General features: G+C 37.5%; 1 long non-coding RNA gene across 1 annotated transcript; it reads left to right on the top strand.

Moving 5' to 3' along the window:
- The first annotated feature begins 5,015 nt into the window (after positions 1–5,015).
- LOC128901187 (uncharacterized) lies at positions 5,016–13,761 on the top strand. The gene is made up of 3 exons (XR_008463437.1): positions 5,016–5,077; positions 12,575–12,606; positions 13,704–13,761. It is a non-coding gene; the product is annotated as an uncharacterized LOC128901187 (long non-coding RNA).
- Positions 13,762–14,914: the final 1,153 nt, after the last annotated feature.

Here is a 14,914-nt window from a genome sequence, read left to right as displayed (position 1 = left end):
AACCTCCTTCAGATAGTGGGGAGGAAGCAGCGCCTGCCATTCTGATTTGCATTGCAGCAGGTGGCAGGAGAATCTGGCTGCCACAAGGAAGGCGGCATACCAGAAACCCAGCTGTCCGGCTAAGTAAGGCTGGACCCCAGGTCTGCAACCATTCCTGTGCAGAAACCTCTCCGGCTCCCCATAAGCGATAAAGTATTATGTGCAGAATCACAGAATGGTAGGGGTTGGAAGGGACGTTTGGGCATCATCTAGTCCAACCCCCCTGCCAAAGCAACTTCACCTAGAGCAGGTTAGACCGGAACACATCCAGGTGCGTTTTGAATATCTCCAGAGGAGGAGACAGCACAACCTCTCTGGGCACCCTGTTCCAGCGCTCCATCACCCTCAGAAGAAGGGTAAAGGGTAAGGAAGATTTCCTCATGTTGAGATGGAACTTCTGTGTTCCGCTTTATGCCCGTTGCCCCTTGTCCTGTTGCTGGGCACCACTGAAAAGAGTCTGGCCCCATCCTCTTGACACCTGCCTTTGAGATATTTATAAGCATTGATGAGATTCCCTCATTGGAAGGTTATATGAATTCCTTGGAAGGAATAACCTTCCAAGATTGGTTATTCTGTAGGTGTTTCTGAAGTGGGTCTCGGGGTGATTGAAATTTTGAGTCAGATAGCTGCCCAGCTTGTATTTTTTGGTGAGATTTGTTGGGTTTTTTTCCCCAGTTGACAAAATGTCCTTCAGCTACTTTTGTTTTGTACTTACAGTCAGCTGGCCTGAGACTGATCTTTTCAGTAAAAAAAAAAATTATGAGGGGAGAGCAGTTGTTGCTTTTATTTAGCAATATAAGAAAGGAATTTTTCCCCCTGCTTGATGTTTGCACATTTTTATTTTTTTTTCTCTTTCGTATGTTCAAACCTGTTTAGGCCAAATAGATATTGTCAAAAGCACAGATTTTAATAAGTTTTGGGAGACTTTTTGAAAAGGAGTTGATGTAGATCCCTACAGCAGTGCCAAGTTTAGTAGGAGGAGAGAAAGGAACAGATGTAAGAGATATGCTACCAAAGTTAGTATGGCTGCCATCACTCCCATCTCTTTTGCAGAAGCATACATACTCAGTTTTATATGGCAGATACTTGGGAGACATCTTGTTTGAGTATCACAATCAAACTAACCTGTTTCAGCTTCTCATGTAATAAGGTCATCATCCCTAATATATAACACCATAAAAAATAAAATTGAGAAGTTAAAACTTCGGATGCATACTGTTTCATGATCAATGAAAAGATAAATTAATTTGCTGTAGACAAATTAAAGAATGAAAGGCTTTAACTCTTTTTAGACAAACATTTAAAGAGGAAATTCTTAAAAAGTAGATTCCTTCCATTTTTCAAATCCATGCAGGAATACATACATCCTCGTTTCTCCATATCCTTAGTTTCCTTTCCTCTTTCAGTCATGCAGGACTTTTTTTTGTGTGGCTTATGCAGATCTAAAAGTGATTTGTCCAGTGAGTCATGTCCTGAAATTCCTGGGCATGAATGTGAATAAGTCCAAGGCACGCATTTCAAGACAGAGGTACATCTCTTGATTCCCTGCAGTCTGGAAATCTGGATATCTGGTACATCAGGGTGGCAGGGTGACAAGTTACCAAAAGAAGGAATAATCTGTTGCCCATAACAGTAGGGTTGGCAAGTCTAAGCACAGAGTCTGTTTAGAAGTTGATTAGAGAACAACAGATGAAATATGACCTTTCTCTAGTCCTCTAGATAAGGTTCAGAAACGATGATGATGATGATTAGGTTTCCTACAGAATCAAGCTCCAAAGGTAAGAGTCCCATTCAAGCAAGCCATGTGGAGTACACTGTCCCATGAATGAAATTCCAACAGAGCTGAGGGCTGGGAAGAGGCCAGGCCACCCTCTGATACCAACAGATGAGCCTCAGTACTGGTGAGACAAACTTTCTGTGAATCTTTAGGAACCAGCACAGTCTGAATCCTTCTAGGAGTCTGCTATGTGAGTTTTTATTCGGGGAAATTATCACAGCGGTTCTTACAGACACCATTTGTCTTAACTGAAGAGCTCGGTAACGTAATGATGCTCATTTTATGGTCAGGAAATCCAAGGCACACAGAGCTGAAGTGACTTACCTAAACCTGTTTCTCAGATAAGTGCAAAATTCAGACCTTCTTGGTTGGCCAGCCCTCACCTTGCTCTATTGTCTGGTTTTCTGTATCCTCCCACCCTCACAAGCAAGGTGAACCACATGAGCTGGCCTACATTAGGGCAGACAGTTCGCTTGCTCAATACGTGAAATAGCTGGTTCTTTCTTAACTCTCACACCATTCATTGCAACCCTACAACCCCCACCCCACCTTACCCCCAAAACCCAAACCAAGAAAACAAGCAGCGGGGCGATGTTGTTTCTGCTTGTATGAGGAAGAACTCATCTACAGCCAGGCTGTTGTTGATTTATTTCTGCTCATCAGGATTGGGAAAAAAAGAAAATATTTAGTTGCTGATCTCAACCCTAAATCTCCAAGCCCAAAAAGAGTTGAAAGTCTTCCATTTTCTTTCTCCATTTCTACAAGGAATAGAGTTGTGGGAAGGAGATCTGGAAATATGAGGAAGAAGTGAGAAGATAACAGAATCATGGCTTGAGGGAAGGTTTAGGGAGTAATTAAGTATTGAAATGTTAGGGTCTCACTGCATTTTTCCTCCACTCAGACCTTTGGTACTTTTCTTTTTTCTGAGTAAATGTATGCAAATGCATGCCAGGGTTTTGTGTCTGTAAATATATGCCAGAGTGTTTATTGTTTTGATGCCAGTAGGTTTGCCCACTGGGGCCTCCCAGCTCCTGTATTTATATACTTCGCACACTCTAAAGGGATCATAGCTCCTTGGGAGACACAGTGCTAACATTTCTGTGGTGCAGAAAATGGAGAAGTAGTAGTAGGCCAGGGGTGATGTATTGTTAAAATTCCTAACTTCATTATGTGTGAGTCTACTAAATATTTTGAAATCTGAATTCAGAAAGAGGAAAAATGATGCTGAATTATTTTCTTTCTCACCGGGAACAGTCTCACGCTTGCTGCCTGTGCTTTGTAAAGGCTGCATACATAGTTAAGCACCTTTCGCGTTTACAGATGCCTTTACGTTTACAAATGCCTTTATCTTCAGAAGCATATTTGACACACTAGGCTAGCTTACAGTTTGAAAAGCCAGGGAATCATTCTGTGAATAGCTGAATACAGAGCATTTGAAACAATCAATGACAACTTGCCAGGGCTTGGGCAGAACACTCCCTATTGTAAAAAGAGCTGTAGAGCAGGCTGTGAAACTCAAGTGGTCATCTGATAGGAAATGAATGCAACCAATCTCCAAGGAGCTAAGCAGATATTAGCAGCACCAGTTGCTTGTAGTCATAGTGCTGTTTATCTCCCTGCATTTGACTGAGCTTCTCATGTTCTGCTTAGGAATAAAAGGATTGCTACTTTTGTTAGTCTTTATCTCGTAAGTATTTCCATATCTAGTTTGGTTTTTTTTTTTAAATATTAGGTCTATTTATATAAACGTGCTTTTTGCCAGATTTCTGAAATCATAATAAAAAGCTACAAATACAGGTAGTTCCTGAATCATGTGACATTAGGCAGAATTGAAGGTGCCCTCCTATTATATGAACATTTACAGATTTATCTTTGTGCTATTAAACTGTTAATAGCCTACAGCTACTAGAAGAAAACAAAATTATAAGTTAGTGACTTGACTTTCCCTTTTTTCTCTGTTCTCTGCATCCACTTATAAAAGGGTGTAATATCTCTGTGAGCTGTAGGGAGAGAGGGCTGTGGGTGTAAATATTTTAGCACTGCTACAAAACCTTCAATTTACAGTGAAGTGAACTGTTACATTTCTTCACATTCAGTTGCTCACATTTCAACATCTCAACTTTCTGGCATTCTAGATATAACTATAAGATTTTTGGGGAAAAAAAAAAGTATTTTTCCAAAACCTATCCAGTATAGATTTTGACTTGCATCCCTTTTGAAATCCAGCGTAAACTATTGCTTTGACAGCAACACATTTTAGATGAGTACCATAAAGAATTAATCCTAAACAAGCCTTCAGATAATCTGTATTATCATTACACACCACTGAAGTGGATCTGCTTCTCCAGTAAAACAAAGGAAACCAGCAGCAATCCAAGATTGTTCCGGAATTATTATAGATACCGAAAAACAGTAAGTAGGGTGAACTCTCTTACATGTTTGAAATTACAGGCAGAGTAATAGAATTCTGCACATGGGAGAAATGGTCTTTGTTATTACGACATCTCTTCCTCTTTATTTTCATTGTGTGTATAATTATTTACTGTCTTGGTGTATTTAGTGTTACTCTACTACAGTGTAGTACAGCATAGTGCTCAGGGATTCAAAGCATAATGATATGAATGAGATTGGATGCCACTACTCAAGGACTCGTCTATACTTTATTCCTTTGCAGTTTGTATGAGTATAATCTCTGGATACGTAGGAAATTGTGACAAATTATGACGAAAGATAAAAAATGTGTAAATACTGATTATATTTCTCTGTTATCAGGGTGTCTAAAAATATGTGCTTATGCTTTCTTGTTTTTCCCCCACCACATAGTTTGTTTTATAGACATGTGGGGGGATTTTCTTTTCTCTGGGAATTGGTCTAAGTTTTGGTGGTAGAATTAAATGGATATAATTTTTTTCTGTTCTGGTGAATTTCCACCAGAGATCTTGGAAATTCTTTCATGGAGCCTGTCTAAGTCTGCATTAAACGATGCACTTGTCTACTACGTGGATGCTTAATTGATTCAAAGGTACTCAGCTGCTGCATCATCTTTATTTTCACACATCAAAGGTAGGCATATTGCAAGCAATTAATCATGCACTTGTTTATTGTTTTGGAGTAAATGCATTTTACACACATTTTGTTGCTGAATTTAATTACAAATCATCCCTCTGTGTATCTGTCTTTACTTTAGTGAACATGAACAGGAAAAGATGAGAGAAGAAAAGAGGCAAATCGTTCTGGTTCCTTTGAAACAGGGGGCATAAGGTAGGTTACTTATCAGTGGTATTTTTAAAACAATTTAACTACTAAAAGTATTTACAAACATATTTGGCTACTAATAACAAAACACTTGTGTTCTATGTGAAAACATTTAGTCGGTCATTAGAACCAAATCAGTCCCTTGTGAGGGCCCAGTTTCACAGGGTGGAGTTTATCCAGAATAGGCCAGCACAGTGCTTAGTGGTCATTGGGAACACTAGGTCAAAAATAAGGGTGACTTTGCCATGATTCCTAAAAAAATGAATTTTATCCTTTATGTCTTTTCTACCTGCTGGTCTAGACGTAAGTCCTTGTTAGCATTACTTTTTCTTTTCACAGTCATCCCCTAGACTGTTGATAATGGCTACGGCAGTAGGTGTCAGAGTGTGTTTGTGTGCCACTGAAGTTGCTCTTTGGGATATGGATATAGTTTTCACTATAATATGTTAATATTATACTAGATATATATGTGTGTATATATATATAATATATAATATATATATTATATATCATATATATATTATATATATACTATAATATGAATGTTAAATATATGCAGGTGCTGTTCAGTGGGAACTTTTCAATTGCTCACTGCCATTTTACTGAGAACAAGAGTTGATGCACTTAGATTTTGCACTTTTTAAAATGTGGCAGGTAGGAATTCTTTATAAAAACCCACAGGTAGCAGCACAATTTTCAGCAGTTAAGACTAAAGCAAGGCTTCTATCTGCAGTCTAAACCTTTGTCCTTATGGAATGACCAGAAATGAAGTTCCTGTGTCATCTCATCTTCATAAAAAGTGAAAATTTATAGACAAGGGAAATTTGGAAGCCTTGAAATCAATGGCCATGAAAAGTGTCAGCATAGATATGTCTGTAATTGCAATTAAAAATAGGAGGCCTTTTGGGAACAGAATTAATGCAGTGGGCAGAAACGTATGAAAAATTTTGTGACAAAGATTATAATGCCCCCATTTCTCTTTTTCTTCCCTTCCCTTGCCATTCCCTCCCAAAAAGGTCCAGTTGGTCAAGCAGTGTAGAAAGTATTAATTATTTATATTTCCTGATAGATTTAATTATGTGGGTTTATTTTGCTATTATTATAATAATTCCTTTAAAAAGAAATGGATAGGGGTTTCTAAGTTTTACCTGGTTTTGCAAAAGAGTGCAAAAAGAAAGGAGGATAGTGTTGCGTGACATCAGCGTTCGCATTTGTATCTCCCCATATAGAGTTCTACTCACTTAATGGATTTATTATTGTTTTAGTTCAGAAAACAGTGACTGTTTGATTATTGGAATTTGCTGCTGCTCTTAGAACTGTATCCAACGTCACCTAATCAATAATTTTTTGTCTCTATAAGTTTTTCCGTAAGAAAAAGCTTTATGTGTCTGTGTTTTCTTTTTTGTGCTGTGAGTACCGCTATACTTACGTGAAACTTTTCTTGTACTGTAAGATGTAACTTTACTTGTGAAGGGATTTTTTTTCCTCGTTTAATGTATCTACAAAATTGTACATGTAGCTAAGAAGCAAACTGAACATAAACTTCCAACCCTACATCCGTCTCATGGTCCAGACCTATTAGAAGGATATCAGCAATCAGTGTATTTAATTGGTTTCTTTCTGTAGTACATTAATTCTTTTACTGTCTCTTAAATCCTGTTCTCCATCCTATGTGTATTATGCCCATTCTTTGAACCCTCTTGTACGAGTCTAACTGCTTTTTAGGTTCAGATGGGTTATGAACAATCACCAGTTTAAATTGGGGTGAACTGATATAACCGAATGTGGAAACTGACCCTTGGAGCCTATTACTAATTTTCTCCTTATAAGCCAAGATTAAGGTGATAAATGTTTAGAAAGCTGTTTTAATCAGGAGATACTTTTTGGAGAGAGAAAAAAATAAAAAGGAGAAGGCTCTATTTCTCATGTTTTTTCACAGTGGTTTAATTTCTGGGGAGCTTTTGTAGTTTCAGACACTTAAGACTCAAAGCCCAAGTTCCTTACAAAAATAAAATAGGTAAAATCTTTGTTAATACTTTTGCTCTCTGATTAAAATCACAAAGAATTAGAGCCTTTAAAAGTTCTCAGACAAAGGGACAAATTCTGCCCTTGGCCTCATTCTGTAACATTAAAGAATCCTTGTAGTTAAATTCTCTTATCAGAGTGAAAAATGTAGATTCTTTACCCAAAAAGACTCATGTTTAGACTGTTGATCATAACAGAAATCTTGCATTAAATTTATGCAGCACATGAGGAGGAGGATACAAATCCAAAGTACCAACAGTGTGAGAAGGGTCCAAGCTGTAATGCCTTATGTATGTGGAATCTTGAAATTCAAATGCCGGAAAACTGGGGAGTAATTCAGTGAATTTAGTGTTTGTATAACACTGTATATATTAGCCTGGTTACAGTACTCAAGGAGTCCTTCAGTCTTCATAACATTAGAATATATTATTGTAACACAGTCTAACAAAACTGGAACACAGTCTAACTGGTACTGGAACAGGTTGCCCAGGGAAGTTGTGGATGCCCCATCCCTGGAGGTGTTCAAGGCCAGGCTGGATGGGGCTTTGAGCAGCCTGGTCTAGTGGGAGGTGTCCCTGCCCAGGGCAGGGGGGTTGGAACTAGATGGACTTCAAGGTCCCTTCCAACCCGAACCATTCTGTGATTCTGTGTGAAAACAGAGAAAATATTGATTTTGTTAGTGGCGGAATTCTGCGCTTTGGGTAAGAAAGTTATTGGCCATTTGTATGTGATGCATCACAGATTTAAAGCAATGTGAATTACTGGCCAGTGTATACAAAATGAGGAATCCGTTAAAAATTCAATATTGTCATTTCAGTTTTGCTACAGTAATGAAATATTTAACAACAATTTAACAACAAATATTTAAGAACAATTAAACTGTTTTATGAACCAGGAAAGTTCTTCGTTTGCCGTTCTGTGCACTCCTTGGGCAAGATGAAACTCAGATGTAAGCCATTCTCCTGGAGAAAGGATTTGATTTCACCAGACCCTGAGCCTGTAAATTTGGGTATCAGGCACCAAAATCTTTACCCTCATTTATTCAGTGTTCTTGTTAGCACAGGAAGGCACTGGAAGAAGGCAAGACTGGTGCATCAGTCATGGAGGAAGAGTGCAGTGTGGCAGAGAAGGGAAAGAAGCTAGTTTGTAGTTCTAAATAATTTTAAATGTATACTAAGGCACCATATCTTGCCCAGAAGTGCTAGCCAGTACATTATCACTATTATCAGCTATATCTGACATTAACTAAATCTTACTTAGCTCATGTCCTTGCAAATCTAAGTGTCAGCCAGAAACTATGAAACCTGGGCGTCATCACGTAATCATCTCATAGAAGTCAGACACAAAAAGATGTAATGTGTGGAAACTGATTTGTGTTTTCTGTGGTTTAGAAGCTACTAGAAGCTTCCCAAAATCCTAACCCTCATCTCTGTGTATAGTATGATCTGACTATACAGGATTATTTTTTCTCAGCTACTGCTTTATGACAGGGAATATCTCAGAATTAGGTGGATTTAAGAATGACTGCAGAGTCTGAGTTAGCTTAGGATGGAAACTGCAGGCTTCAGCCACTGGAATTTATTTTAAGAAACAAACACCAAAATTATAAACTGTGAAATGTTATTGAAAAGTGACTGCTTAGAGGAAACAGACTTCTACAGCACAGCAGATCCCAGTTGATAGAATAAAACAGGGGTAGTGTAAATATTGAACAAGCAAATTGCTAGAAGATGGGGGAAAAAAAACTGTTGACCCAGATCCTTTACCTAGACTAGGAAGTAAACTTACTTTATGTTTTTCAAGATTGATGCAGGACACATCTGCATAGAAGTTTCACGTGACAGCTGTGAGCTCCAAGAGGGGTCACAAAACGTTTAAAGATGTTATCTGATTCCTGAACCCTGCAGTGATGTGAATGTTAATCCTATCCCCTCTATAACACTTCCAAAAATGTGTAACACATGAGAGCTGAAAGAGTTCCAGGCTTATCTTCCTTATCCTTCTTTCACCTACAAATACTTCCCCCACCACTAAGGAAGACCTCTAAAATAGCAGGTTGAGTGTGGTATTGGTGCATGGTGTGGGAGGGGATTTGAGGAACATGACGGAATGTCTTTGTGCTCTCCTGCCACAGTAATGTGCACATGACAACATCTGATTAACTTAATTAGAATCTAAATATAAATCAAAGCTTACTTTGCCAAGTCTCAATAAAATCAGTAAGGATGCAGAGTACTTGTTTTAGTGTAAATATGCAGCTGTTGGACTGAAACAAAGTTCATTCCACAACACTGATCTTTGTTTCTAACTGGAAACAAGTGTCTGCTTAGCTGGAGTGGAAGTGTGCTCATCATTTATTGAACTGTAAATATCTTAAACTCCATCAACGACTTAATAGAATTTCTCTCTCTTTCTCCAAATACTGGATCTGGATCATGAGAATGTCATTAAGTATATGTTCAGTCATTTTAACTTGATTGATTCCTAATCTTTGGATTGCTAATTCATTACAGTGGATTTTGCTCCCAGTCACTGAATTATGTGTGTGTTGAAGATTATGCATATAAATGTACGATACTGTAGACACTGTTACCATGTAACATCAATGAATATTGCAAGTAAATTAAAATTCAGTTGTTTGTATTTTATAAATCAAAAAAAAAAATCTTGAAAAAAAAGTAATTAGGTAGAGTTATATGGATTTTCCTGTTCCTTTTCCTGGAACAGGAACTTGAAGCTGCTGTGGCCTCTGTGCAGTTTAATGTAATGATTGACAAAATTTGCTTTAACTTGTCAGGTAGGTTACTGAACCTTACAGAGGTCTTTTACAGAAGAGTTGGGTCAGTACATCTGGGTTTTTTGGCTCACCCAGCTCATAGAGTAACATCTTACCATCTAAGATTTGTCTTAATTTAGGCCTAACTGGTAATAGGTTATTTTAATAGGTGACAAAAGAGTGACAAGGTGGTATGGGTGGAATGAGGATGGTGGGACTGGACCTGCCTTCTTCACAGGTTCTCACAGTGAGAAGGGGGGGACCAGAATTTTTAGGCTACATCTACATGCAACATCTGGACTGGAATCTTGGCTCATGTGGTACATGAAACATTCAGGAAAAAGGGAAACTAAGTAGTAGAAGTGCACAGTACCAATGTGCTGGAAATAGAGTGAGCTAACCTGAACTCTCTCTGATGTGTCTGTAGCTGATCTAAGTAGTTGTCACTGGAAAATGAAAAATGGCTCATAAAGAATGTAGCAGGTATTTTTCTTTGTTTTCTCTTTTATACGTACCTCAAAGGGAGAATCTTCTAATGGAAGATGTTGTTTTGTGAACACTGGAATTCATGATGCTGTGTTTGTAAAGGTTTATATCTAATAGGCACTTCTTTTTTCCTTTCCTTTTCTTTTTCCCCCAACAGCAATTAGAGTTCCACACTCTACTCCCTGTGCTCTTCCACAGTACCTTGACCTTCTTAGGCCTCCAAATTCCTGGATGAAAAAGTACTCTATGCCTGCTTTCAAGCTACTACAGAGCTAATTTATTGAAAAGAATATGTATGCTGTTTGGTTGACCAGCTGATGAATGAGAACTCAAATTGTTGCTCATTCTGTGGGGACACAAATTTGATCTCTTTTTTTCTACTCAGCAGCTGATTTGCTTGGGCTTAGTGTTTCTGATACAACTAGACTTACATCAAACTTGGTTGGAATTAGATGATTTATTGAAAAGTTTTTAAGAGTAGAGATAGTCAGTATGCCTGCGTGAGCTTTGTTTCTTAGGATATCCAGGTGCAATTTGAAAGAAGGATATTTACTCTGGGATAAATTTTGGGCTTGTTACTGTCCCCCAGGAAAACAAGGAAGATAGGACAATACAGTAAGCCTTATTTGAGCAACGTATCTATCTACATAAAACTAAGTCTGATTTCTGGGTACATTTGCAAGCTACATAGTAATCTGAAAATTATACTTCCAGAACCAATTTCTCTTCATCCTTTCAGTCCTTTCCCCCCACCCCGCCCCCCTGCCCCCCATAGCCTTTATAGCATCTCATTTCCTACAGTCTGTCCATCCATCCAGAATTTAATTTTCTCCTTTACCCATCCAACTTCCCATATTTTTTCTCACTATGATGGGGACAGCACCAGCCTTATTTGTCAATCAAAAATAGCATAGTACCACAACTTCCTTTGTCCTCTCCATCCATTCCTTTTATTATTTTTTTTCTTTAGCACCCACAGTGATTCATTACTAATCTCATTTACTTTTACTGCCTCTTCAATAATATCATTTGCATTCCTTGAATCCATCCTCTGGCTCCCAATTTCATAGCAATTCAAATTCAGATTGGTTTTCCTTATTTTTAAGGTCCTCCATAGCTATGATATTGTCTGCCTATCTGCCTTATCCTCTATTTCCTCTCCTCCACAGTTTCCTCTCTGCCAGTGAAACACCATTTCCTATCTCTCTGTCCATCTTTGTCACAGCTTTCTTCATGCTGTTTCCAAAACAGATGTTAAACTTCAAAATTTCAGTTTTCTGAGTCTGCTTTCCAGGCACATTTCTACCGTTAGGCCTGTAAGAAATTCAGAGTTAACAGTAGCTAGAGACAATGGGGAGTGTACTATTATTATTTAGAAGGAAAAAAGGAAATAATTTACACATTAGCACATACATGCATGTGTATATGTGTACATAACCCCGCATATATTTGTTGGAGAGTGCTATTTAGGTCAAGAACGGCCTTCTGGGTGCAACAACAATCTAATAATTTTTTGAATTGATGCTCTTGTAATAATATTGCATTGTATACCTGCCAGATAATCTCCATTTTCTAACCTCAGTTAAAGCTCATCTTCATTCATCATGTTTTAACACTGTGTTCTCCATCCGTATATTTAATCATAACTACACACGAGGAATAGGAGAAAAAAATCTATGTGTGCCATATATTTTGTCATTTTGACAGAGTTGTATATTTTTCATTCATCGAAGTCTGAAAGGATTGGAGATCTGTGCTTTCTTCAGTTCTTTGTAGTACTGTCATTCCCCAATCGCTCCATGCTGCTTGTAAAAAAGGTGGTATTTTTCCTGGTCCCAACTTGATTGCTTTTCTATGCCTGAACATACCAGGAAAAATGTGGCAACTTCCTTTTATCTACTTTGGGTTTATGACAAAAATATTGGTACCGTCTTGTTTTTTTGCTTCATGGGAGTAGAAGCTCTCAGCATTGACCTAATTTTATCTCATTAAGGATTGTGGGAGTTTTGTTTACCATTATCTTTAGCAGGAGCAGTGATGGCTAATTCTGAATAATTTTACTAATCCAAGCTTTGAAAATTTGAATGCTTAGGAATTTCTTTTAAGTCATTGCTTGGCACTTTTGAGACTGCTTTATTATTCTGAGTAGAGATGGCTAACATAAAATGCAAATGTCAATGAGACAGAAATCACTTAATTTACTATTTATCTTTTAGGGAAAAAGAAAAAAGGGAAATAATCGGAAAAGGTAAAACTATCTATTTAAAAGTTTTAAATAAATGCTTTGACTTTTTGAATTGAAACTTAACCACTTTTTTGCTAGATTGCTTGGGTTGAAGTATTTGAAGTATTTCTTAAGTTTTCTTGTTCTCGCAATTCAAGTCATATATTAATAATTTTCAAGTGCTGTACCTATGTATTCACACATATGGTCTTCTTTAAGTTCATCGTGGAAAGATACTCCCAGATGCTTTGAAACGTAAGAGTTCATGGCTTTGGTGTGGGGGTTGCAGTTTATGTTTTGTTTTAGATTTGGGGGTGCCTGCAATCAGCAAGTCAGAAAAAAAAAATTGCAATGGTTAAATTAGTGTGTAATGCAAACTAAAGACCGAGGACATTCTAAAGTAAAGCTTCATCCCTTGTGTCATTCAAGGGACTGAAAAATTCAGATTTTTAAGGATTTTATTTTCCAGATGGAAAGGCTATGTACAGCTTCTACTAATATAAAAGAAGAATGGGCCTAATTCTTTGTTTTGAACACGTACCCTTAAAACCGTGTGTAAGATCTGTATGATGATCCAGGGGAATGAGAATGCTCAGCATTAAAAGTCTAATTTCCCAATTTCTTTTTAGCCTAGTCAGTATTTCATTCACACACACTTTTAATATTCTTGTTGCCTAAATCATATATTAATGTTTTTGGTCTCCATAGCTGAAAGGCATAATTCCAGTAATGAGGGGAAATAAGCAGAATGCTTGATGAAGTAGCTAAGCTACCAAACAACAAACAGAATGTTTCATCAACTATGTTTTAACAACTGGTATATGAAGCTGCCACAGTTTTGTCATTTCCTTGCCAAGAAATGCATCTCTTTTTATTACAATGTGGTATGGTATCAAAAGGGTCAAATCAACCAAAATGTTGTGAAAGCATAATATACAGCAGGAATAGAAAGCAAGCTAAGAGGAAATAATAGAAAAAGTGATGTTTTAAGAATTATTTCTTAAATTATATTCTTAAATTATATTAGTTCTTAAATTATATAAATTAAATTAAATTCTTAAATTATATTCTTAAATTAAGAATTATTTCATACAGTGATTTTTTTTTTTTCCTTCTGTGAGACCTCCAGCACACCTTCGAAATCACATGAAAACAACCAGAATCAACAGTTACCCCAAGGTAAGTGATACAATCTCCTAGCTAAATTAATTATTTTGTTCCTTGTCCTCCCAGTATTTCATACTGAAAAGGAAGTTTAAAGTGGAAGTTTATAAGAAAGTACTGGAGTTCTAAATATCTCTTTTTTGGTCCTTTTCTTTCTTCTGGGAGATTTATAGGGAAGAAGCTCTTTGATTGAGAGGAAGAGGAGAAAGCAGAGATGGTAGAGTTAACTCCTAAATTACTGACAGCTGAGTTCCCAAGGCTGTATGCTTTGTTCATTATTTGTAATATACATTTTCTATCCATAGCAATGTATTTGTATAATACTTAAAATAATAATTTTTAATTAATTGGTTCAGTTATTTTTAGCGTATTTTTAAAAGAAAAAAATTGAATTAAAAGTTTGTTAGAAAGGAGGATTTTTTTGACCTGATATATTGAAGAGTATCTTGAGTATCTTCTATTAAAACTTGTTTTCCCTTAAGCTAGCGCATTACAATACCCTTTCTAAGCAGTAATAGCACTTACATGTAACCTGCCTCTGCAGAAGCCTTCACATATATGGAACATCTGCATTAGAGTTTTTGCTCATAGCATCGTGTGGTTACAGAGTGGATCATCTGCATATTCTTATTTACTGTGAATTTTTTTGACTGTCGTAGTTTTGGTGCACATGAACAAAGTCTGGTTTGGAGGAAACAAAGTTAGGAGCTGTGCTCCTTGGTGCTTCCCACCCCAGCAGGGACATAGCAATTCCAAACCAATAGCTCATTGCTTGGGCATCTTGGAACCTGAAGTATGGTGGAGTATTTACTCCAGCAAACCAGGGTAACCGTGTTTCATCTAGGACTCTGGAAGGACTTCCTAGCCTCAAAAAACCCGCCAGAACACCTATGTACCAGGTGAAGGACAGGCAGATCTGCCTGCTTCATCCTGTAGCTGCGTAGCTATTAGGTAAAATGATGCTCATCTGTTCAAAGATAGAACAGTGACATAATGTGAGGTGGACTAAAGCCAGTCCTGGAGACACTGGAGCGTAGATGAAAATATCTACACGTTTTTTGAAGTGCGCCATTGACATGTGGGAAGCTTTGTATGGGGAGAGAGGGGGTCTACTTGGAAAGTATCCCGATTTTGTTAATTGCTTGCTCATTATTCCACGAGCAAGCTT

Source organism: Rissa tridactyla, chromosome 1, assembly GCF_028500815.1.
Source record: "Rissa tridactyla isolate bRisTri1 chromosome 1, bRisTri1.patW.cur.20221130, whole genome shotgun sequence".
In the NCBI taxonomy this organism is placed as follows: domain Eukaryota; kingdom Metazoa; phylum Chordata; class Aves; order Charadriiformes; family Laridae; genus Rissa; species Rissa tridactyla.
Note: the sequence above shows the minus strand (reverse complement) of the source record. Positions and strands in the feature narration are given on the sequence as shown.